General features: G+C 41.8%; 1 protein-coding gene across 1 annotated transcript in view; it reads left to right on the forward strand.

Moving 5' to 3' along the window:
* Positions 1-26875, forward strand: part of LAMA1 (laminin subunit alpha 1) — a 170026-nt gene that overhangs the window by 2713 nt on the left and 140438 nt on the right. The gene's annotated exons all lie outside the window — the stretch shown is intronic.

The raw sequence follows: 26875 nt of genomic DNA on the forward strand, positions 1-26875 counted from the left end.
AATGTTTATATACCCACTTATTTCAAGGTAATCCTCCTTGAAACACTTTACCGCTTTATAAAAATCGTTCATAAAGCCCTGTGGATATTCATTATCATCCCTGGTAAATTTGGGGGAGGGGTGACAAGCTATATCTTTAAGCTTTAGATGTTTTATTCTCTGGCCTTACTATAGCTGGGGGAAATTGGGCAAGTTAATTTTCCTGTGCTTTGGTGTCAGCAGCAGCAAACTGGGAATAATAATGGGGCTTCCCTGGAGAGGCTGTTAACGATGAGATGAAACAATGCAAGAAAAGTGTCAGAACAGTGTCTAGTACAGGGTTAGCCCTCAAAATATATTATTAGGAGCATCACTGTTACTATTTTACACAGAACTTTGGGGGAGGCCCTCTTCTGAGCTATAGTCTCTGGAATGCATAATTGTTTCAAAATTTGGAGTCTGGACTTGGAATCAAATAGCCTTGGACTCAAATACCAGGCCTGTCCCTCTGATGAGCCATGACATTGGTTAACACCTTAACAGCTCTGAATGTCAGTCTTCCTGTCTATGAAATGGGTAGGATTCACATGGCATGGTGTCGGGCAGGACATAGCGCCACAGGCATAGGATCCGTGGCGATGGCCCTTACTGTTACGCCTGTTATGTGCGCTCACCATCCTGGGTACCCCTCCCCCTCTCATTGCCCACATACATTCTGTCATTAAGGCTTAATGATTTTACCTCCTGGAAATCTGTGTGATCTCTCTCCACTTTTTTGTCCCCACTGCTCACTAGGCTCAGGAATTGTTTTGTTTTTCCCATGAAATATTGTGATGGTTCTCTCACCAAACCTCCCTCCTCCCCTATTCTCCCTTCTCAGCACTGCCGCCTCTGTGATTTTTCTAGAAACGCCACTGTATGGGCTCGGACTGGTGCCACCCACACCCCTCACTGTTTCACATGCATTCACAAAATAACAGTGACGTGCATCACACTGGGGGTAAACCAAGAGGCTATCCCAGAGCTGAGGGGCATTATTTTAGGCACACGTGTACCTACTCATAGGCAACCAGTATTTCATTGCACACAGGCTGTGAAGTGCCAGACAAGTCTGCTGTTTAGGTTCTAAGGCCCTTGGAAACCTTCCTGGTCCCCTGATGCTGAAGTATTTATTAGGTATTTATTAGGTCCTCTTCCCTAAACCCCCGGAGGCCTCTCCACTTAATGCTGTTGTCCTACGTACCCACTTATCATGGTGGCGTGAACAATTGGCTGGCCAATCTGTCTCGCCCACTGACTTGGGCAGGGACCGTTTTATCCATATTTGCATGGTCATTGTTTTGCAATGTTCCCAGCAGTGAATAGCCACCTATCTTTGTTGAGTCAAATTGAAATGAATCTCTTTGGTTATGAATCAAGTAACTTCAAAACATTTTGTTGTATAGGTAACCCATGCCCGTGGTACAAAAGTCAAAGGGTACTACTAAAGGGTCTGTAGAAAAAGGTTAAGTCTTGACTTTTGTCACCTTCTTTTGAGGCAACCACTACTTTCGGTTTCTTGTGTATTCTTCCTTAGATGTCTCTTTGTGGAACTCTTAAAAGCAAGCTACTTTATGGAACCCACTTCTTCTTTAACAGTATAAAGGAGGCCCCAGTTGTTTCCTGACAAAACATGGAACAATATTCCTCTCTCCACTGCCTCCTCCCCATTCTAACACTTCAGTGGACCTGTTGCAGGGAATTAATACATCATTTAATGAACGTACATACTTGTAAACTTGTCACCTTCAACTTGTCCCTTCCAACATGGTCTTTGACAGAAAGGTATTAGAGCAGTGTTTCCTAGATTTTATGGAATTTAAGAACTAGGTCATCAATTGATTTCATGACATTGTACTCATTCTGAAAGTCTTGTTTACCGTGCATTCACAAGCTATTCTTTATGCAGTAAATACTTTTTAAAAATATATTTTAGGAGATTTATGATATACAGAAGTCAAGTTTGAGAATAATTCTGTTAGAAGGTTAGGATAGTGTGTTATTTATTTTACCAACTAAGTATGATTTGTTACTTAGAACACCTGTGGCAGACACAGAAAAATTTAATTATTAAAAATAATTCCCAATGAATAAAGTTAAGCTTACACTTCAAATACAGAGATTAACTGGAGACAGAGAGAACGCTCCATCTTAGACCTTAGATGACGTTTTTAGTTCAATTCCTTAGAAATGTTTGGACAACCAAGACAAACTATAGTTTCCTAAGAAAGATGTCTGTAACTTATTTACATGCTTGCAGATAGTTCTTTTGCTTGCTTTGTTTTCCCAATACTAATATGTCTCCATGGACAATTGGGTAAATAAATAAAGGCATTTCAAAATTAATGAGAGAAAAAAAATCCTTTATAAGAAGTAATTGAGTTAAGGCCATGAACTTGGGCTCTGTTGGAACATGCCAGCCAGGGAGCTGTTTCGGCCCGAAGCCCCCCGTGTGACAGCGACAGCTGGGTTCACTGCATTTTCTTGTCCTTGATGCTGGGGGTGACAGTCGGTGCCCAGAATAACCATTTCCTAGCACGGAATCCCTCCACTTGAGTCTTTGTGTTTTCAAGTCTGAATCAGGAGAGTTTTCTTTGGGTTAACTTGTTCCCAGAGATTGTGTGTCTTGCTCGGGGGCAGGAGACAGACAATGGAGGCAGTGAGAATCCCAATCAGCCCGATGGATGACATTCTTGCCTAGGTAAGCATTTATCTCAGAGTGTTCATCCAGAAACTGCGGTGTGTGGAAATACATTAAGATCCTGGCTTCAGCTTGTATGCACTTTTTTTTTTTTTCCTTTTCTGAATTTGCTATTTGAAGTTTGCATCTCTTCATTCCTGAAGTATCTTTGAAGTCTGAGCGGTCGGCCTTTGCCGGCAGAGTGGCTGAAATTCTTGTGCCCAAGAGCCTCCTTCACGGCTGGTGGGAATGTCAAATTTAGATCCACGAGCATGTATAGAAAATGCCCTCGTTCCCCATTCCCTGAAGCATTTCCTGCATTTTGTTCCATTGCTCCTTAACTTCCTGCCAGAACCTCAGGAAATTCTCTATGACAATAAAGAAGATGCTGCAGTGTAGCAGATTATTTGTAGTTTAAAGAGAACATGTAGGGGGAAAAAAACCCTCACATAACAATGCTGATTATTATATAGCACACATTTAAATGTCTTCCAGCCTTTTTGTAGTGACAGAATTTTACTAACAAAAGTGATTATCTTGTTACCTGGGGGCCCAGCACTGGAACCAGCTCCAATGTCTTCCCTCCCGATTTCCCCCAGTTCATGACATTCTTTCCGTTACCTTGGTTTCATCTTCCTTTACTTTTTTTGTCCCCTTATCCAAATTGTCCCCCTGAATTTTTGTTCCTTCCTTTAAAAAGATTCCCTGATTTTTAAAAATTTTTGTTTCTCCCTATTACCATGCAAATAGTCACCTGCTGTCTGAATTGACTATAACCAGCCACTTTTTTGTTTGTTTTTAGAGAGAGAAAGGGGGAGGAGCAGAAGGAGAGGAAGAGAGAGAATCTTACTTAAGCAGGCTCCATGCCCAGCGCAGAGCCCTCTGCAGGGCTTGATCCCAGGACCCCGAGATCATGACCTGAGCTGAAACCAAGAGTCGGACACTTAACCGACTGAGCCACCCAGGCGCCCATATAACCGGCCACTTGTAATAAGTGTCTGATGCTCACACGCTTTCTCCTAATCTGGTCTAACACTGCAGTTAGGCTCATGCTGCTGGAGCCCTGCCTTCATCATGTGCTGCCTGCTTCATCCAGTTCCACTCCTGCCCCAGCCCAGTGGCCCTCCACAATCCCTCCGGTCAGTCAGGACTACGGAGGCTTAGCCACACCTTTCTCCATCCGGAGCGCCTCCTTCCTCTCTGACTGCAAGTGGTATATGGACTTCCAGCTGCATGTTTTGTCCCTGTTACTCCTTATTTGGATTGCACCCCCATTTCTTACCTAAAACCTAGCCTGACCACCCATGCACGGCCTGCAGCGAGCGTACTGCCCTAGTTATTATAGCCTCAACCAACTGTCCTGTTTCTGTATTTGCACTGTTTTTTATGATAAGTCGGGGATTGAAGTTTGCATCTCTTCATTCCTGAAGTATCTTTGAAGTCTGAACTGTCAGCCTAGCAGGCAGAGTGGCTCAAATTCTTGTGCCCGAGAGCCTCCTGCACATTTGAGAATGTCAAATTTAGATCCATGAACATGTATAGAAAATGCCCTCGTTCCCCATTCCCTGAAGTATTTCCTGCATTTTGTTCCATTGCTCCTTAACTGCCAGCCAGAAAAATTCTCAGGAAAATTCTCTATAACAATAAAAAAGATGCTGTCTGGTCCTGTTTTGGATGGCTTGTCTAGAGTTCTGTAAGTCAAGGTCCAAAAGAAGGGTTTTTTTTCCTGCAAAGATCAAATCCTTAGCTACCAGCATTTCTTTCAATACACAGATAACTTAAGGATAGAAGGTTCTTGTGCTCAGACCTGAGCCATTGGCAGTGGGAGGGTGGCGCCGCCCACAAATGCTCCAGAGCTTAACAACCATAAAACCCTTACCCAGCCCCTGGATTGCCACCCCAGCCCTGAGTCCTGGCCCTGTTCTGGGCATGAGTTCCCCAAGCCCCCTATATTTCATTTCACCCGAGGGGACTAGCACTTGCAGGGCAGCAGGGCATCTGGAATCTGTTTCAATAAAACCTTATTCCCATTTTGGTATCCAAAGGCACAAGGACTTGAAAGGTCCACTTTCCAGTTGGTCTTCAAGCCGACTCTTTTGGGTTTCTAGTTTAAATAGTTACTTCCACAACTCTCTCCGCCACTTGGCTTTCCTTCTGTCCCAATTACTGTCTCCTATGGTGGGCTAGCACTCTTTTCCTACCCTCAAAATTCCCCTGTCTAGCCTTCCAGCCCCTTTATTCTGAATCTTTAATTCTGGCATTTTTTTTTTCAACTGAGGTATAACTGACATATTACATTATATTAGTTTCTGGTGTACAACATAATGATTCGATATTTGTATATATTGCAAAATGATCACCATGATAAGTGTAGTTAACATCCATTCCCATACATAGTTACAAATTTTTTTCTTGTGATGAGAACTTTTAAGATTTACTCTTTAAGCACCTTTCAAATATGCAACACGGTATTATTAACTGTGGTCACCATGCTGCACATTACCTCCCCAGGACTTGTGTATATAATTATAATACTAAATATATGATACTTATATAAATAGAGCTGGAAGTTTGTGCCTTCTGACCTCCTTCACCCAAACACTATCTTTGTCTTTGTGCACCATCTAGTTTTCCCAATTCTTTACAACCACACTTGAGGATTCATGGGCATTCTTTTGTTCTGGAAGTGTGGGGTAGAGAGAGTTCGAGATAGGCACTAACATGTGAAATGCCTTTGGAAGCTTCCATTGCTTTTCTTAAAGGCAGGTGGCATTTTAAATAGTTAATACCTTCTTGGAGTAGGGAATAATATTTTCTTGTGAGACTGTTTCTATTTCATGTTTCTAATTTTTGTTCTGTGTTTGCTCATTCATTCATTCATTCACGCAGGGAACAAATCCTGGGACCCTGAGTCAGGGATGTACAAAGGCTAGAGTATCTTGAGGACCCCATTCTCACCTGCATTCCTTGCTATGATTCCAGGCATTTCTTGACATCCTTGGTGGACCTGTTTTTGAAATCCACAGAATTGAAAAGTGCATATAAAAACAAAACAAAACAAAAACCCCCAAAACCCAAAATGTCCTCCATGAGAAATAATGGGCAGAGCAGAAATAGAAGGATCAAAGTCTCAATCATGGATATTACCATCTATATTTTGTTTACTTAGAGTCATGTAAGTTCACATTGACCCGACTAGGCCGAGTCGTGGGGCAGGGAAAGGCGGGAGATGGGGAGGCCAAGAGGTGGTCAGCATTAGCGGGAGTGACAGGAGCAGCTTCTACACCAAACACCCTGTTAGCTGATGTCTGTTTCCCTGGGCTTCCTTTCGTTTCTGGGAAACTCGGATCTCACCTGCTGGACTAGCGTGCTCCAGGTGAAGAGGCACAATTAGTACAGAAGTTCTTCTCTCCAGGCTGCACTTTAGATTTTAATAACATCAATGCCCAGGTCCCACCCCAAAGGAGTATAATTTATGTGGTCTGCGGTGGTGCCCAGTCATCTGTACTTTAAAAATGCTCCACAGGAGGACGCCTGGGTGGCGCAGTCGGCTGAGCGTCTGACTCTTGGTTTTGGCTCAGGTCATGATCTCAGGGTCCTATGATCAAGCCCCTCGTCGGACTCCAGGCTTGGTGCAGAATCTGCCTGGGTTTCTCTCTCCTTCTCCCTCTGCCCTTACCCCCTATATGCGCTCTCTCCCTCTCTAAAATAAATAAATCTTCAAAAAAAAAGTTTATAAAAATGCTCCATAGGTGATTCCGCTGTGCAGCCAGGGTTGAGAGCCATTAAATTAACTTTGTAAATTTTGCTGTGCCAGTGAATGCGATCAAACAGCAATGCAGGCTTGGAAAAGGGATGCAGTACCTGGTAGTATCCCCTACCTTATCCATGGGGGCAGATCAGGGGCACTGACCCCAACTGAGCCTGCCATCGCCTGGAGGCTAATGCCCTGTGCAGATACCAAGTGCTCAGACCCAAGCATCCTCCTTGCTTGCCTCATGTCTGTTTCATGCGATTCCCACTCCTCTGGGAAGCGGGGATGATACTAAGCACCTGAAAGTTGTGAGGGATCCCTGTACTCACAGCCTGTGTCATTAACATTTGAAATATGAAATATGAATGAAATATGACATTTAGAGTCCTTCCCATCTGGGGATAAGTTCTGGCCTAGTAGGGCTGGGTAGTGGATTGACTGGATTACTTTTTCATTCTTTAAATAATTCATCCAGGGGCGCCTGGGTGGCTCAGTCAGTTAAGCGGCTGCCTTCGGCTCACGTCATGATCCTGGGGTCCTGGGATCGAGCCCCACGTCCGGCTCCCTGCTCAGCGGAGAGCCTGCTTCTCCCTCTCCCTCTGCCTGCCGCTCTGCCTACTTGTGCTCTCTCTCTCTCTGTCAAATAAATAAATAAAATCTTAAAAAACATAATTCATCCAAAATTTAGTCAATCCATTCCATATATAGGCATTATCTGGTGCTGTATCCCTCCCTCCCAAGCCCATTAAATGGACAAGCCACAGGTACCTTTTTCTCTGGGTTTACCTGGGCCACCTCCGCTCTGGATCCAATCTTCACTTTCTCCTGTCGGGTGGCTACGAAGTCTAGCTGTCCTTATCCTCCGGCTTCTCCTGTCATCCTCCAATCTTGTCTTTGAGGATCCATTTTACACTTGCTTTTCCTGCCTTCCTTCAGAAGTTGTTCCCCCTGCAATGTTTGGCTTATTATTTCCCTTCTAGCTCCACCCCCCAAAATAAGAGTCATTCTGCCTTCTACATCCCCACCCCCCCCCCCCACCACACACCACACTCCCTCCACACGTATCCCACATATACTGCATGGCAAACCCACACCCCTGTACTGACCTCGCATACCAGCTCCCAGCTCAGGGTACCTGGAGAGGGACTGTACTAACTAACCCCAGACTGCCAGAACCAGAGTCTGCACCTGGGCCCATCTCCGGGGGGGTGGGGGGGAGGGCAAATTCTGCTGGAAGCACCAGCCCAGCTGCAGGTGCTGAGTTGAAGTCTCACGAGGCCAATAAGAGCCCAGAAACTGTTGGTATCCAGAGTCCCGGTGAATTTAGGGACCGTGAAGTTGACCGTGTCACCCACCCCTGTTGAACGTCTTCTCACTCTCTGTGAGGAGGACTTCCAGGGCCCCCTGTGCTCAGACCCCTCAGTGGCTTATTCTCCCACTGCCAACCCTATTGTGGCCATTCTGAGATATCCGGTTCCCACAGTGTGACGTGCGTGGTGGCTCGCATCAGTGACCTTGAACACACTGTCCATGGAAAGTCGTTTCTTTCACCTGTGGCCCTCTGGCATGCTCTGCCCCACCCCATCATTCAGGCTTTCCACCTGCTTGTTGCCATAGCAATTTGTTTCTACACCTGCAGCATGGTGTTTTGTAACTGTTAACTTGCCTGTCTCTCCTGGAGGGCAGAGAGTTTTGTTCTTATTTCTGTTCGCCAGCACAGTGCCTGGCATTTCATGTCAATTCTGTGAATACTAGTTGGGTGCGTGAATGGAAGGCCCAGCGCAGACAAGCAACAGGAGCAGAAGGGAATCCAGTGGGCATTGTTTAGGGATCCGGCGGACGGGCAGTTGGGATCAGGGAGGTCACGAAGCAGAGTGATCATCTCCTGGGAAACAGAGGCAGGGAAAGGACAGGGGCCAGCTCAAGAAGGCTGGGCAACAGGATTCCAGGACCAGGAATGAGTAAGAATTCAGGTAATTAAACAAGGGTAGAGGGTGGACCAACATTTTGGGGACCAAAACCTTAGCTCACCTTCTGAACCAGAACACGTGATCAGGGACCACCTAGCGGCGGAAATGAGAAGTCCAGATGCTTTCGTGCTCACAGAGAGCATCCAAATATGGAGAGAGAAGAGCCACAGAGTCTGGTAATCAGGAGGGGCTGAATAACTTGAGGGGATTGTTGATCTGTTTTTTTTTTTTTTCCCCATCTACAATTCAGCACAAAGAAAACATGGATTACATTTTTGTAATTAAAATAATGGCTGATGATGAATATTCAATACAGATTTAAAACCCTGATTTTATTTAACATGATCTTATTTCTAGATTTGGAGCCAGTAACGTCTAAGCATCTCAAGGCAGCAATGTATTCACGCACCCAGTCAACAAGTACTTACATTTCTAGAATGTTCCACACACTGGTTACCAGTGGTTTTTGCATCCCCAGTGCTTGTAGTCAAATGAGCTTGAGAAATACTCAAAGAATCCTACTGAGTGTGTTCACAGTTCCGATCTGGGAGAGATTTTTGCTTCTGAAGGCCTCAACACCAATACAAGTCCACTTGCTGCTTTAGAATAATATCACTGGAAACAGAAGGAAAACTCTGATTCACCTCTACATTTCTACTGCAATAGGGTTTCCTTGTAAAGTGTGTGACTTCAGGACACTCGATGGTGCATGACTTTACCCTTGTTGGCATTTGTTAACTAGCTCTTGTAGTTATATTTTCATAGTTGAGGTGTTTTTTAAAGGAACTCTACCTGTCTGCCTTTGGAGCACTTTGTTTAAGTGGAAGAACAGCTGTTCTCCTCCGGGCATTCTGAGCTAAGCCATCCTTCTCTTCTCAGGAACAGAACAAAGGCATACAGAATTTATGTCACAGACGGATTTTTGTTTGGTAAAAATCACTTATTACTGAATGAAAGAATGGCCTATTCTCCTTAGAAATATGAGCATAACATCTCCCGTGTCTTTAGTGGTTTCCAACTTTGTTAGTTTTTTTTTTCATTTTTAGAATTGACTGAATTAAGATACACCTCATTTAGGTGCTCAAACTTCCCTGAAAATTTGCACATAAGACAGTCCTCTGTAAATGAAATAATTTCAAATTGAATAGGAAAATATTTCCAAAATGATATTTGAAGGAATCTGCTAGTAAAGAAAATAAACATCACTTTGGTTTCTGTTACCAACTGACCTAAGCCAATTTTGTTATACAAAATGCTTAGGTTCTTTTTCGGTGAATGATGCTACCCACTGAGAGGTTTGAGGTGCATGAGGATTCACTGGTCCCTTACAACCTAACCCACTAGATGATGTCAAGTGCATAGCTTACACATTACACATTATTAACATACCTTAATTAGCAATCAGGTCCAAAAAAAGGTCATAGGCCATATGCAATGAGTTTGGTAGAATTGTAGCTTTTTTGTCCTTTCAGGTGTGCAGACTTCTCCCTTGAATCAGCGTCAAGCAATATGCGCCCTTCCTTAAACACTGTCTGGATCCAGGACATCTGCGGGATCAACCCTCGGGTGGCATCCCCATCCTTCAGAATGAAGGCTACAGACTGCATGATTTTATACCCTGTACTTTGCAAGGATGAGGAGAAACTCTGACATGTTTTAACAGTTTTATCGGGGTATAATTTACATGCCACAAAATCCTACCAATTGGATGTGTACTGCACAATGGTTTTTAATAAATTTAGAGTGTTGTACAGTTGTCCCCACAGTCTGGTGTGGAATATTTCCAAGACCTCAAAAGGCTTCCTCATGCTCATTTGCGCCCAGGCCTCACCTCCACCCTCCCCTCAGCCCCAACCAATCATCTGCTTTCTGTACTTTAAGATTTGCCCTTTCTGGAAATTTCATAGGCATGGAGTCATGCAGTATGTATTCTTTTGCATCTATCTTCTTTCTCTTAACATAATATTTTCTAGGTGCATCTAGGTCGTGGCATGTATCTGGAGTTTGTTATACTTTATTGCTGAATATTATTCCATTGTGTAGATAGCCATTTTTTTTTTAGCCAGTCACCAGTTGATGGACATTTTGATTGTTTCCATCCTGGGGCTATTAGGAATAATGCTATCAACACTTGCATTCAGGTCTTCCTGTTTCATTACTCTTGAGTGAAATTCCTAAGATTGGAATAGAGGGCATATAGTAAATTTGTATTAATTTTCTTTTTTTTAGATTTTATTTATTTATTTATTTATTTTAGAGAGCTAGAGGGAGAGAGCCGGGAGAGAGGAGGGACAGAGGCACAGGGATAGAATCTGAAGCAGACTCTGCCCTGAGCACAGAGCCCGACACGTGGCTCAATCTCATGACCCTGAGATCATGACCTGAGCTGAAATCAAGAGTGAGATGCGTAACCCACTGAGCCACCCAGGAACCCCTTATGTTAATTTTTTTTAAAGAGACTTTGAGATTCTTTTCCAAAGTGGCTGTACAATTTTACATTCCTACCCGCAGCCTATGACCATTCCAGTCACCCCACATCTTTACCAACACTATATACTGTCGTTCTGATTGTAGTCACAGTGGCTGTGAAGTGGCGTTTCGTGTTTTAACTTGAATTTCCCTGATAATTTATTGAACGTACTTCATGTGCTTACTAGCTATTCATATATCTTCTGTGGTGAAAATATCTATTCCAGGGGCACCTGGGTAGTTCAGTCAGTTAAGTGTCCAACTCTTGGTTTCGGCTCAGCTCATGATCTCATGTGTCCTGGGATAGAGCCTGGTGTCAGGTTCCCTGCTCAGTGGGGAGCCTGCTTCTCCCTCTCCCCTGCCCCGCCCTCTACCCCTCCCCCCCCACTCGTGCACTCTCTCTCTGAAATCAGTAAATAAATCTTTAAAAAAATATCTATTCCAATATTTTGCCTGGTTTTTATTGGGTTTTCTGTCTTTTGAGTATTGGGTTATAAGAGTTCTTCATATTTTCTTGATATAAATCTTTTATCAGAAGTATGATATGAAAGTATTTTCTCTCAGTTTAATGGCTTGTCTTTAGATTTTCTTTTCTTTTTATTTTTAAGATTTTATTTTTAAGTAATCTCTACACCCAATATGGGGCTCAAACTTATAACCCCAAATCAAGAGTCACACGGTGTACCAGCTAAGCCAGCCAGGCTTAGTTTGTTTTTTGTGTGTGCATATACAGTGGTCCCAAACATTTGCTGGAAAGACAAAACTGCCTCGGCATTTTGCAAAAAATCAATTTGCCGTAAATGTAAGTGTATATTTCTGGATTCTATTTTGTTCCATTGATTCATATGTATTCTCTCATGCAAACACCATGCTGTCTGGAATCCTTTGGTTTTATAGTAAGTTTTAAAATCTGTAGTTTAAGACATTCAATTTTGTTTACTTTTTTCTAAATTGGTTTGACAGTTCCAAGTCCTTTGCATTTCCATTAGTATCAGCTTGTCAATTTCTACAAAAGATGCCAACTGAGATTTTGAGAGGACAGAGACTGAATCCTAAAACAGTGCAGGGAGAATTGCTGTCTATTAGTACTGGGTCTTCCTTCCTATGAAAAAATACATCTCTTCATTCATGTAGGTCTTCTTTCTCTCAGAAGCGTTTTGTAGTTTTCAGTGTGTTGGTCTTAATTCTTCTGCTAAATTCTTTTCTGAAATGTTTTCTTCTTTTCCAATAAAAAAAACCGGGGACCTAGGAGAGCTGATCAAGCCCTTCTTTGGCATGCATGTTTCCAGGACATCGCTGTTATGTGTTTGGCTGGTCAGCTGTCTGTAGCTTGCCCCTCTGGGACTGCAACCTCAGGCCAGCAGAGCCTTAAGCGATCCCCATTCATTTATTCATTTATTCGTTTTCTACTGAATTTACTACTTTTACAACAACATCATTGTGTTCCCGCTCTCTGCTCCAAATGGAGCCAGTGGTCAGGCCCCAGCGCTGAAGCTGCTGATGCCCATGCTTGCACCGCCTTGGTAATCCACTGCGGTGGCGAGGAGCTGGGTGAGGGTGGGGCAGCCCAGACGGCAGGCGGATCTCACCCACTGATCTTACGTGAAACCCTGGTAGCTTTGCCTAAGGAAGAGCGTCTCAATTTGTTGTTGGTCTCTGGTTGATTTCAGAGTCCTGAAATGGTTATTTTTAAGCATTTTGTCCAATTATGTAATTTTTTTTCAGGGGAGGATTTGTCAACCTCTTTTCTGTGCTATGGCCAGAAGTCTCTCTAAGAGATTTTAACGTATATGGGTACCTTGACCACCATGAATTTCTCTAGTGAGGGTCCAGTTGTATTACCTATTATGCCATTAACAGCCCACTAATTTTCCTAATAACCCATTTCTGATACTCACCCTGCTAATTAGCAAAATGCCAGTGTTGATGGAGACAGGTAACAGACAGCATGGTGGGCACGTCTGGAATATGAGCAGTCTTCCTGACTGGAGTACCAGCTGACTCCCCCTCGGAGGTACCTCACCAGTTTTAACACTAGCCTAGTGGCATCTGGGTAGTTTAATCTAAGATACAGACACACACACAACTATCATACCTTATACTCAAGTATTTTAAAGTAGATTTCAGATATTATACTAGTTACCATTTATACTTAAGTAGATGTTCATCGTGAGTCAAACCTCAGTGGACATCCTCAGTGTGACTGATTGTCAGCACAGGCAAGCGAAAGGGAACTCTGTGGGAAATGCAGTCCCCGTGAGGAAATGAACACATTTAAAGGAGTACTGTGTTGGCAGCCTGGGAGCGTGGTCCCAGAAGTTGGAAGAAGGGCTGACATTCTCCTGGAAACAAATGAGGCCCCTAAACTTGCCAACTTCTTCAGGGCGAGAGCCAGAGGAGTGGGGGAAACACAGAGGGAGGTCTGTGCTAAGGTGCGGGAAGGGGAGGGAAGGGCAGGCGAGGGAGGGCTCAGGAAGGGGAAAATAATCTGAGTGGAACCTGCAACCTGAAGTCGAACCAAAAATCTTAGAATGGGCAATGTGTGCAAACTCTAGTGGAGAATGTAGTAAAGACGGGCCGTCGGGTTTTTACTGGTTTGTTCTAAACAAAAATGTACTATGGAAGATTTATGTCAGTGTGCTTTATTGGAGAGTAATCTGTTAATGTGGTTTAGTCTGGGTTCTGATTTCTTCATTACTAACATGTGGAAATCAAATAAACTTCCCTTGCCTAGATTATCATAATAAAATACAATATAGAGAAGAACTTAAAAAAAGGAAAAGGATAATAATATTAAAAATCTTATTTTAATAAGACAAAAAAGAGAGAGCATCAGGGGTACTGCTGTGGTGATGAACTGTGTCTCCTCGCCCTTCCCCACCTCTCTCCAGCTCTTTTCTTCACCAGGCTGGGGAGCTGGCCCCACCTTCTGTGAACGGCCCTGCTTTTGCCTTTAGAGGCGCTCTGCAAACTCTTTCTTCTCCTTCTATCACCTACACCCTCTCCTGGAAGTTCAAATGCAAGGTTCTGAGGCAGCCAGGGAAGAGATGTCAGACTGTGCTCTCCAACCCACCTCTCCCCACCCTGAGCAAAGTCCCCCGGGCCTCTGTGAAGACACCTGGTCAGAATGCCAGCCGCCTGCGGGACTCAGGCTTAAAGGGTGACTGTCAGAATTAGCCCGTGCTACGTAAATATCCTTCTCTTAAACTTTAACATTATGTTGTAAGAATTTCACCGTGTCTTCAAGAACATCATTTTCACCGTGAGTGAACCAGGCCGACGGCAGCATCATTCAGGTATAACAGGGCTAAGGAATCAAACCACTGGTTTGCTTTAATAGATTTCCCTGGTTGAGGCTCAGTTAACCTTGTTCCTCTAGTATGTCTTTAATTTTGGAACTCTTAAAGGTTTTCCCCCACTTTCCAGTAAGCCCAAAGCCTCTGTTTCACTGAAGCACCCCATTCCCTCTGGAAATAGTTGCCCAGTGTCTCTAAGACTTGAATGCAGGAGAGGAGTCTGGAGTTCTGGTTAAATAGTGACAGAAAAGTGCTGGGGGAGATGTGATCTTACTAATAAGCCTGCTGATCTTTGTGCCAAGGCTTGGCTGAATTAGCCAACTCCAGGGTATTTGAGCTAGAAACAACTCAAGAGATCATTTAATCTTTCAAATCCAAAATGGCAGCCCCTAGGAGATGCTCCGCCAAAGCATCCCAGCCCCACCTCAGACCTGCAGTCAGAATCTGTATTTTTAACAAGATCTCCAGGTGATCTGTGCATGGAAAAGTTGGAGAAGTACTGTTGTGATTCTCAACAGTTGGGTGCAGAATGACTTTTGAATATCTTGTGCAGAGCTCAATAATAATGATCAAATTTGTGGTTGCTAAACGTCATCTTCTTTCTTGGATAACATGGCATTATTAATTCAACCTTAGATCAGGATAGCTTTTTTTCATAGTACTGTTTTCGTATTGTGTATACCTATCACAAGGGACCTTAATATCTTTTCTACCTTCACCAAGATTAGGCTGTAATTTGCCGATGTATTTGGGGGGCAAGTGGAGGGTCCCCCATCTATCCCTGTTAAACTTCTGCTGGTTTCATTTTGGCCATGCTGGGATTCCACTAATTCCATGACCCCATGTATTCATTCCCCATACATGTGATACCTTTTTATATCATATCTAAGTTAGGATTAATAATATTGAACAAGGAAGCATTGAGCACACGAGGTAGAAAACCCAAGTGCCTGTCCTCAGTTCAATATACTTCAGGTTGCTTCTCTTGTTTTTCAAGATAACTTTTTGGGAAAGTACACTGCTTCCCCCTTTTCCCCAACAGAATGCACCGGGGCCATCTTGGGCTTTCCATAGGAAATCAGTGCCTATGGGGACATCTAGGATAACCAGCAGAGAGGGACCCAGTTACTGTGACAGAGGGAGCACTGAGGGTCTGTAGGAGGATGGAGGCCAAAAGAAGGTAGGATTTAAGGAAACGAGAAAGGTCAGTTTTGATAAAAACTCCTGCAAGGTCAAGTAAACTGAAGGCGGGCTGGGTTGGGCAACATGGAAGTTGATGCCCTTGAAAAGGGCATTTTTAGTGACTTAAAGGATCAGAATCCCAGTTGAAGTTGAGTGAAGAGCAGATGTAAGGCAAGGAACTGGAAAGACAATGAATGAAATTCTCATATACATCCTTGACGTAGTAACAGCTTTTTGGGAAAAAAAAATAGAGAAATGATTGCATTAAATGTATATATCTATTGAAAGAGGTAGCCTGATTTCAGAAGCAAACAATGGTACTGAAACCGAGAAAATACGGTATTATCAATCCCAGTGAGAATGCTACCAAGATAATTTAAGTCTGTGTACTCTTGATTGGAGTGTTTACTCTAGTTGTTAAATGTATTTGTCTACGGTTGGTCTCCAAGGTGAGAGATATCTCAAATGATTTCTTTGTTAGTAAGATGTTCATGTAGGAATGTATTGGAATAAAAGGAGCTGTAATCTGGTGGATCCAGCCACTATGGAGTGATCGTACTAGTGTTCAGTTACAGGTGGTAACTTGAATGCCAAGTAATTTGATCAGAGGTACGTGGACACTTGGGAGGACAGTCCTCGATTGGAGCTACTACTAGGCACATGAAGAACTAATGCAAAATGAAAATAGGGAGCCCTCTGTTCAAATTATGAAAACTTTGAGGACAGTTTCAACAGAGCATTAAACCAAGGGTGAGGCCAGTGGTCTGACACCCTTGAAGTGACCATGGGCACATTCTTCAACAGGAATGCCAAACTTTTAAAGCAGAAGCAAGTAAAATCTATATAATAGAGCACAGGCAGAAGAAAGAGAAAGAAATAATTAAGATCTTGAAGGGCTTGTAGAAAAGTTGATGGTTTTTGGAAGTGTTTGGCCAGTTAGAGAAATGTTGAATTAATTGACATTTTTAGGTATTTAAACAAATGATATAAGCATTGTACGCATTATTCATGATATAAGCAAAATATAATATGACTGCATTTTAATTCAACAGGCTGTCAATATTCAACTTAAAGGCCGTACTTGCTTTTTTGACTTTCCTTTAAGTTAGTTCACTCCTGTAAGGATGTGGAAGGAGGGAGGAGGGGTAGTGCATTTCCAGGGCAGTGGGAATGATACAAAATTTTCAAAATTTGTGCCTATGTTGAGGAGCTTTTGTGTTTGCCTAAATGCAATAATGTTTTCTTTTTTTTTACATTTTTTATTGTTATGTTAATCACCATATATTACATCATTAGTTTTTGATGCAGTGTTCCATGATTCATTGTTTGTTCATAACACCCAGTGCTCCATGCAGAACGTGCCCTCCTCAATACCCATCACCAGGCTAACCCATCCCCCTACCCCCCTCCCCTCTAGAACCCTCAGTTTGTTTTTCAGAGTCCATCATCTCTCATGGGTCGTCTCCCCCTCTGACATACTCCCCTTTTCTTCCTCTCCTGTTATCTTCTTCTTTTTCTTTTTTCTTAAAATATGTTGCATTATTTGTTTCAGAAGTACAGATCTGTGATTCAACAGTCTTGCACAATTCACAGCGCTCACCGTAGCACATACCCTCCCCAATGTCTATCACCCAGCCACTCTATCCCTCCCACCCCCAACCACTCCAGTAACACTCAGTTTGTTTCCTGAGATTAAGAATTCCTCATATCAGTGAGGTCATGTGATACATGTCTTTCTCTGATTGACTTATTTCACTCAGCATAACACCCTCCAGTTCCATCCACGTCGTTGCAAATGGCAAGATCTCATTCCTTTTGATGGCTGCATAATATTCCATTGTGTATATATACCACATCTTCTTTATCCATTCATCTGTCGATGGGCATCTTGGCTCTTTCCACAGTTTGGCTATGGTGGACATTGCTGCTATAAACATTGGGGTACACGTACCCCTTCGGGTCCCTACATTTGTATCTTTGTGGTAAATACCCAGTAGTGCAATTGCTGGATCGAACGGTAGCTCTAATTTCAACTGTTTGAGGAACCTCCATACTGTTTTCCAGAGTGGTTGCACCAGCTTGCATTCCCACCAACAGTGTAGGAGGGTTCCCCTTTCTCCACATCCCCGCCAACATCTGTCGTTCCCTGACTTGTTAATTTTAGCCATTCTGACGGGTGTGAGGTGGTATCTCATTGAGGTTTTGATTTGGATTTCCCTGATGCCGAGCGATGTTGAGCACTTTTTCATGTGCCTGTTGGCCATTTGGATGTCTTCTTTGGAGAAATGTCTGTTCATGTCTTCTGCCCATTTCTTGATTGGATTATTTGTTCTTTGGGTGTTGAGTTTGATAAGTTCTTTATAGATTTTGGATACTAGCCCTTTATCTGTTATGTCGTTTGCAAATATTTTCTCCCATTCCGTCGGTTGTCTTTGGTTTTGTGGACTGTTTCTTTTGCTGTGCAAAAGCTTTTTATCTTGATGAAATCCCAATAGTTCATTTTTGCCCTGGCTTCCCGTGCCTTTGGCGATGTTTCTAGGAGCAATAATGTTTTCGATAGGTATTTAAATTGTTGCCCTTGGCAACAAAAGAGAAAAATACTTCCTGATGAATGAATTACAGTTTTTGTCTCTGCAACTAAACTTTTATGCTGAATCGAAACCCAGGATGTCATGGAATATAAGCATTAAACAAGCCTTTGTGGGAGGAGTAGGTGGATCCCGACGAGGTGCTGTTTTCTGCTGACAATATTTGTGGCTAGCTGGTTCGTTCTGCTTATTCATCTTACAGTGAAAACCTCTGTCTTTGTCAAGGGCACCTTGGGTCCATTGCTATGCAAATGGAACTCAGCAAAACCCTGTGAAGGTCTTTTGCTCACCACCCCCTCTGGTTTTTCTGAGATTGAACTTCTCTTCATCTTCCCACATGAGACAAAAAAAAAAAAAAAAAAAAAAGTCAACTGTGTTAAATGTCAAACTCCTGGGAGTTTGGATTTGACTTTTCCTTCACTGATTATGTGGGATCTTTCTTTCTCTCTCCTTCTCCCCACTCCTCGCCCCCCCCTTTTTCCCCCACTGTGCTGGAAAGGGCCTTGGAATCTCTAGAATATCTTAAAGCTTTTCTTTTACTAACAGCCATCAATGATTAAATTGGTTTAGTCCAAAAATCAAGTATTTGCTTTTGAGGGAGGAGGAGTGGTGGGCGGGGAGCCTTTCTTCTCCCTGGTGCTGGGCTTCTGCCTTGAGCTAAAAGGGCTCCAAGCTAGAGAGGACCCCAAGTTGTCTGAATTTAAAAACGCTCCCAAGTGTTCGATTTTTGAGAAATAAAAATAACTCACTGGTAACTTTTGATTCGTTCTCACTGGAAACAAAAGCCCTGTTTAACACTAAGCAAGCAAGCCTTTTGCATATTTCAACATTCGCGTTGATCGTATATTATTTAAACATTCTGAGAATGATGGTATTTGCTATATAAAACAAGTTCACTTGCTAGTGATTAAAATTATTTTTAGGTTATGACAAATGACTTGAAATAGGATTGCTTTAAATGGCGCGCTCCTGTTAGGATAACATGGTTGCAGGTTTCTCCCGAGAAAGGAACAGAAGAAGGTTGTTGCAAGGAGCCTCTGTCAATTGCTGGTCAGTCAGAAGTAAACGTGGGAAAATGGTTTCTTTTGTGCTTATTTTTCACGTACACCTAATTCATAATATGCAGGTATGTTTGTGTTGTTTTCTAGAAGAAAAAAAACAAACAACATTTGAGGTAAGATCCATTTTGCCACAACTTGTAAGCAGCCTCCTGAACAAATTTTAGGGATTGGGGATATGCCCCTGTAAGTACTTTCACCTTAGTCTTTCCCCCTGTCTTTCACCTATGCCCACAGTCCTCCGCATTTATGAATGTGTTCCTGAAGAGCAGCCCTGATGTGAGCTCCAAAAAGCAGCTCCAAATGTAAGAAATCCCATGATAACTCCATGAGGGTGATTTTCTTCCCTTGGAGAGAGGACATAAAGATGTCATGGAAGTTTGCCTTACGTTCCTCAGGGCATCTCATCTTCTGGCCCAGGCAACCTGGCTGACATTAAGGGCTTTTCACTCGGGGCCCCTGAGCTGGAGGCAGCGATGCCCACCCCCCCCCCCCCCCAGTCAGGTCACTTGAGACTGCACCTGAGCAGGACATTAACTCTTGGCTTGGCCGGCGCCCCTCTCACTCACCTTCACGACCCGCCTGGATCAGAAGGTCAGGGCCCTCCTGGCTTTCTTTGTCCAGGGATGAACTAGATTCCTGGAAGTGGAGGTGGGGGGGAAGGAGACCAACAGTCCCCTGTGCCATCAGCTCCCAATTCACAATACTTTAGATGGAGCACTTTCTCTTCCTGGGTTCTTGACCTTTTGGTACCAATGGGCCCCTTTGGCAAAGCTCACAGACCCATTCTTAGCATGTTTTTAAGTGCATAAAAAGTATGTTACAAAGAAAACCGAATATATTAAAATATAGAGCTGCCCCTGCATGGCTAACTCTTCGTTTTTTGTGTAACTATTCAAATGTCACCTCCTCCGAGATGTCTTCCCTTGTCACCTCATAGGACGATGGGAGAAGATTGTGATTTACAAATGGGCACCTAACTTACAGGGATTTATAAGCACACAGTGTTGCAAAGGCAACATCAAAAAGAACACTCAGAGAAGAAGAGAGGGAGGAGGCAGGGCAGGAGGGAAGGGGGTCAGGTGTGAATAAAGTGAGCAGTCCTGCTTAGCTTTCTGCTCGCTGAGTCCCTGCCTTGGAGGGTTTCCTCCATGCCTCTTTCCTGATGCCCATCACTCTGGGTGGAGGGTGTCTCTTCTGTTGAAAGGTAGATACTTTCCAGACTCAGTGTCCCTTAAATGCAAATGTGCTACTTCATCTAAAATTTAATCAGAGAGACAGAGACTCAAATACATGAAATATAACCATCTAAGTCTAATTATATTTGAGGAAATTGATATTAGTTGTATCCACTTATGATATGAAGGTAATAATAACTGTTTACTGAGCTCTTAATACATTATATTAAGCCTTTTACGCATTATCTCATGTAATGCTCACAAAAGTGCCTAGGCACTGTTCTCATGGTGTAAATAAGGAGACTAAGAAGTAAAGCCATTCAGCCGTGGCCACACAGCTGGCAACTGGTAGACTGGTAATTCACATCTACAGCTTGTATGACTCATGTTCTTACTCCTCACCCAACCTTGCCTTTCTTAAGCAGTGGTGATTGTAGTAGACTTGACATTCTAATAGAATTCATAGAAAACACTTGATTAGAACGTTTATTTCCATCTTAAGCCTGGAACTGTATGGGTTCGACATTAAATATGCCATACATTTTTTTAAAGATTTATTTATTTATTTTTAGAGAGAGGGGGAGAGAGCACACAGTGGGTGGGGAGGGGCAGAGGGAGAGGGAGAGAATCCTTAAACAGATTCCCTGCTGAATGTGGAGCCCCCCGTGGGGTTTGATCCCAGGACACTGAGATCATGACCTGAGCTAAAATCAAGAGTTGAGGCTTAACCAACTGAGCCACCTAGGCGTCCCATCCTTCTTTATTTCTTTATTTCTTTATTTATTTCTAGAAAGAGAGCAGGGGGAGGGGCAGAGAGAATCTTAAGCAGGCTCCACACTCAGCTCAGAGCCTGAAATGGGGCTCAATCCCATGACTCCAAGACCATGATCTGAGCCAAAATCAAGAGTCAGATGCTTAACTGCCCCATTAAATATGCCATATTAAATAGAACTTATTGTTTTGGAAGAATCCCAGTGATGTAGATTTATACACTGGGGAGTAGGCAACAGTCAAGGAAGTTCTGTTGCCATTGGCATAGATCAGAAGCAAAGCCAACCTCTGAGGGTTCTCTGGCTTCTGATAAATGTATGAAACATCATTTGTTTCTCTTCTGCTCCTCTCAAGAGCCAGAAACTCTGAGGAGTGACTCCCAAAGAAACAAAAGAATGAAGAAAAGAGGAAAGAAACAAAAGAAAGAGAAAGAAAGAGGGAGGGAGGGAAGGAAGGAAGGAAGTTACTTTATATTTCTATGTGGTTCTCTTAGCCAGAAAGATAAAAGAGTTACCAAATTACTTCTCTTTGCCTTTCTGTACATTCCATGGAGAAGAGTTTTTCTTACTTCATTTTCTAAATAGTGGGAGAGAGAATGGTGGACAAATTTACCTGATAGTCTATTAAGGTAAAATTTCAGAATTACAGTAATTTAGAAAAAAGGGCTCTTAAAAATACTCATTTAATAGTTGAAGAAATAGAGGCTCTGAGAGGTTGATTTGCTTGAAGACATATAGTTAGAGGTGGAACCAGGAGAAGAGTTGAGATTTAGGATCCTGGTTCTGTGCACTTCGTAGTAATCCAGGAGTGAGAAAACATTCCTTCTTTCATTTATCTTTTCTTCCATTCAGGTTTTATTGGGCATTCACATGAGCCAGATGCTAACTTAGGGCAAGTAGGATCTGGTTCTGCCCCAAAGTAATTCACAGACTGGTCAGAGTTGTTTTTATTTTTCAGAGAAGGATACTGAGGGGAGAAAAATGGGAGGGGGCGGGGAGCTGGTATAAATGCAAAGTGCAGATGGGGCATGCTGATTAAGGGTAGGACAAAAAAAAGAACATTTATCTTAGCCTGGGATTCAGGAAAGATCAGGGCTTAACTTGAAGGGTGAGTAGGGCATGATAGGTTGCATGAAATGTGCAAAGGGAAGGAAATTGAAATTGATTTGAAGACCAACCAGGGGAGCCCTGAAAGGATTTCAGACCAGCCTTTGCCTGAGTACACACCCTCATCCCTCTGCCTGGGTTCTCTCTAACTGCATGTCTTGTTCCAGACTGTCTCCTCGAATATGTCTTAAAATATTGCTGCATTTTAAATATTATGCTTACTAGAATCTGTGAGTAGATGCTTCTCTTTCCCTTCTGACTGTGAGAGCCCTAGGGTTAGGAACAGCCCAGCTCATGCATCCTGGTGTCTCAGGGAGGTGCCTGGCCTAGTGCTTTGCACCGAAGAGATTCTCACTGAAAGTTTATTGAACTTAGACATTCTCATCTGCTTTTTCGGACTCATGTGGATACATTACTGAGCATGAATTCATGTTATCTTCCTAAAATTCAAGTCATTAAGAATACTTTAATACTATTAACTTAGAATTTTAAGTTATTTTATGTTACTATCCCGGAATAGTGTCAAATGCTTCCAGGGTTTTTCTCTGAATAACGCCATTTGTAGTTGTTAGAGGTGCTGTTTTTATTGTTCGCCCAGGGAACCACCGTGCTTCAAAGAGTGCTGGCAAACAGTGTAGTTTATTTCTAATACTGGCCTTCTCTAATCAACTTATAGATGTTTAGTTGGGTAAATGGGTGAGGTTAGAGAAGTGAGAGGTGGGTAAGTGGAGAACAAAATAGATTTGAATGTTTCTTAAAAATCACAAATCTCTTAATTCAGAAATCCAGGCCCTTCTCTGCACACCCATTTGCCAAATCCAGCTGAGCTCCTCCCGTTCCCAGGCTTGCATGCCATTTTGAGATGAGCCACCAAGGATGTGCAGTAAGGGATATGGAGCCTAGCTACCTTTTTAAAAAGTATTTTTAATATCTCCTTTGCCCAAGCTCCCTGGGTGTTTCACTTTTCTTGACCCAGATTAGACTTTGGCTAAGTCTGGAACATCCTCCGTGGCTCCCTAATTTTAACCACATTAGTTGGTTGCAATTGATAGATCTGTGGACTCATTTCTACAAAGAGCACACCCAGCATCGTCAGGACTTGACATGCCAACATGGATTTATTTAACTATTGACTTGGAAGGGTATGATGTATGACTGTGTAATATTTCTAATAAGTATATTTTGTTTTGGTCTGATTGTGAAAAAAAATTTTTTTTTCCAAATTTCTCCATGACTGAATAAGTGACTTTGATTCTTTTTCAAAATAAAACCTCCTGACAGCAGAAGCCACTTTGATTATTCAACCCTACAGAGTAGTCATCATTTTTTTAAATTCTATTTGGGGGAATAAAATGATTATTGATCTGAAAATATTGCCACAGATCCCTTAGCTAAGAATTGCAAATCATTTTCTTTTCAGAATATCACATTGATTTTGAGTATGGATTAGTATAACATTATATGCTAACATTTTATAAAAAGCAAAAATTTCTTTTCCCTCAAAACAGAAACAAAACAAAACAAAACAAAACACTTCATTAGAAGAACTCATGCTTCTCTTACACACAAATGCATTATGGAGCTGGACCATTGACCCCAAATCATTTGAGAAATATTAATGAAAAAGTTGTTGCAATTGGCTTTAGTCCACATTTTAGATACTTCAGTTTTAAGACAGCAAAAATATTTTCTGCTGAGAAAAAAAAAATCTAGAGCCCTCTAAAAATGAATTCTTGAACAATCTGGAAGTCTCTCAGATGAAACCTTTGGGAATTATGTGTAGTAGCATTGTTGGCTGCTAGCTTTGTGGCAGTTTTTCATCTCATATTAAGAAGGGAATTTCTAGTAGATTAACATGGTCCTGAAATGCATTTAAGAAGGCCAAATGTACTCAGGCTGTGAAGAAAGGGGATTAAAAAAAACTACTGGTGAATGAGAAGGAATTTATTTCATGCTCAATGGAGTTTGGCCTCATGAAGTCTTTAGCTACTGGCTAAATACGCGCCTAGAGAAATGATTCCATTGTGGGTCCTGAGTGAGGGAAAAATACAGATTAGTATTATAGTAGGCACTAACTTCAGTAAATAATACCTCTCAACAAAAATGTATAGTCTGATTTACTAAGCGCACGGCCAGGCAGTGGGAAAACTGTGCCACATATGTATCCTGATGGAGCCCTCATTCTGCCTTTGATTTTTATGCATAAAATCAAACGTTTGTTCTTGCTGGGTTCTTGATCCCGATCCTTTCTTACCCTTTGATTTCCTAGCCCTCCTCCAACTTGGAGCTCCCTTTATTGAAATATTTCAGGGGTCTTTGAAATGATTCAGCAACCTGAGGGGCTTTTTTAAAAAAAATTATTTTTAACACATGCTTTTTTTCTGGTGTGCCTTTCTACCTTTCTTTCATCTTCTAGTAGATATGGTCCATATGCAACAGGGAATTGTGATTATTCTATAACCGTGAAGTGAGATAAATGTATTATGTAAGGAAGAATGTTTAGTGAATAGTTTTTTTCAAACACTGGCTTATCTGAGAAGAAAGATTCAGTTTTAGTGAAAGACAACCAGGATATTTTTATGACATTAGCTATTTAAAGGTTTTCCTACTCAGCCATGCTAATGAAGGAATTTATTTTTCTTTTTATTAAAAGTATATTTAAGGTACCAGCAAGGTAAGGAAATATAGAAGTCCTTTAAAGCCTATCTAGTACAAAGATCTGCCTGATGCTGATTACTATAATTGAGATATTATTCAACCAAATTATTTTAGGTTTATGTTGAGTTTTGAGCTGCTTTTTCTCAGTGACTCAGGGTCGAGACTTCTGAGCACAGAGAGCAGGCGCCCTCACCGCTCCCAGTTGCCCCCAGTAACTCAAGGCCACCGAGGTTCTCCAGACTGGGAAGGACCCCTGGGCAGGAAGTGGGGAGTTGCCTTGACGGGGAGCAACTGGAGGGGGAGAGTAAAGAAGAAGTGGGAACATTTGTTAGGTTACCATGTAAAGTATTTGTTGAAAGAGAAATGTGTTGCTAAATCAATTCCCGTGACCTTGGTTTCTTTTTCTTGTTTGACTAATCTGTGCAAAGGGAATGGATAGAGTTGGTTGTACTAAAATGTAAATACATACATGTGCTATAGAGCCAGAAAAACATCATTTTAGCTATAGGGATAAAACACCAAAGTTTAAACCCATACTGTATTTTAAATGATTGGCTCATAAGACACATTTGAACCAGGTTACTAGAATAGTGTGATCCCAAAAGATGGAGAAGATTAGTATTCACCTCAGTACCAAACAGAATAAATATCAGCTCCTCCTGTCATCTAAGTACCGCTTTCAAGAATTACATGTCACTTTAGGAACTAGACTGGTATAGAAAATATAAGTGTCTAACTACTGATTGATAAAAATAATCCTTTAGGGAAATGCATAATTACACATAATGATTCATCTCTCTCTTCATGAAGCCTTTTTAATTAAAAAAGAAGTTCCTTTAAAGGAATATGATAAAAATAATCAACTTTAAGTTCAAAGTGAAAATATATATAATACATTAAATATTGTATATGATGTTAAGTGTGCTGTGTTTCCAGTTAGGAATAATGCTCTAGAACACAAATATTCAGTAACTATTTTCTATTGAGAGGCTAAGGGTCATTCTCCTAGGATAGAACACTACTAATAGGTGGTTCTGTTTTATGTGGCAAGTGTTTGGGAAACTACCTAAAATGTTGTTTTTTAAATAGATACATAGGAAGTTTTTTTAAATGCAGTAAAATAACATTACACAAATAATCATTTTTATTTTGTAATTTCAATCATTAAAATATTTATAATAGAAAAGATCATTGAAAACATTAAACAGTACCTAAAAAATAAAAATTGACATGAATTCCTTTTATATTACTAAGATTACATTGTGCATTTTCAGATTTCACTGGAAAAGAAATATTGCAGAGATACTATTGACTCTATGTTCTTTTTTTTATTTTAAAACTTTTTATTTATTTATTCATGAGAGACAGAGAGAGAGAGAGAGGCAGAGGGAGAAGCAGGCTCCCAAGGAGCAGGGAGCCCGATGTGGGACTCGATTCCAGGACCCTGGGATCATGACCTGAGCCGAAGGCAGACGCTTAACCATCTGAGCCACCCAGGCGCCCGACTCTGTGTTCTTTATAAAGAAAAGATTATCTTCTGTGATCTTAGAAGATCAAATTCGAGTCAATTATTGAAAGCCCACTTAGCTAAGACCCCCCCCCCTTTCATTGCTCTCTCTCAGTCCACAATGTCCATTTAGGTAGAATCCTTCTCCAGTGTCATGTACACCATCATTTCTAGATTTTATGGAACCGTCACAGCTATTATCTTCTTTTACCAAGATAAAGCCAAGTTCTAAAGAACCTAAAGGAGTTACGCTTCTCACAGTCATCCAAAAATTGTTTTCTGAATAGTTTGGACCAGTTGCTTAAAGATAAAAATCACTCGAGACAAAAAGGAATGTACAAAGGCAAAGATTAATACTGAATTGAAGAGAATTTTGAAACCTAGATTATTGTGTTCTAAAGTTTTATTCACCAACAAAAACAGGCAGTAAAGAAAGAGGAGAGGGAGGAAAAAAATCCTAGATAATTATAAGAAAGACCTTGTGAGTCCTAGCAGGAGCGACTGGAACAAAGCGAGCAGAGAATGGATGCCTTTCTTTTAAATGAAAGGTGTTTGAATTTCATTGGCAGATACATGCATTGGATCATTTGAAACTTGTCTTAAAACCTATGTTACCAACATTTTTTTATTTTAAAGATTT

This window comes from Zalophus californianus, chromosome 14 (assembly GCF_009762305.2).
Source record: "Zalophus californianus isolate mZalCal1 chromosome 14, mZalCal1.pri.v2, whole genome shotgun sequence".
NCBI lineage: Eukaryota > Metazoa > Chordata > Mammalia > Carnivora > Otariidae > Zalophus > Zalophus californianus.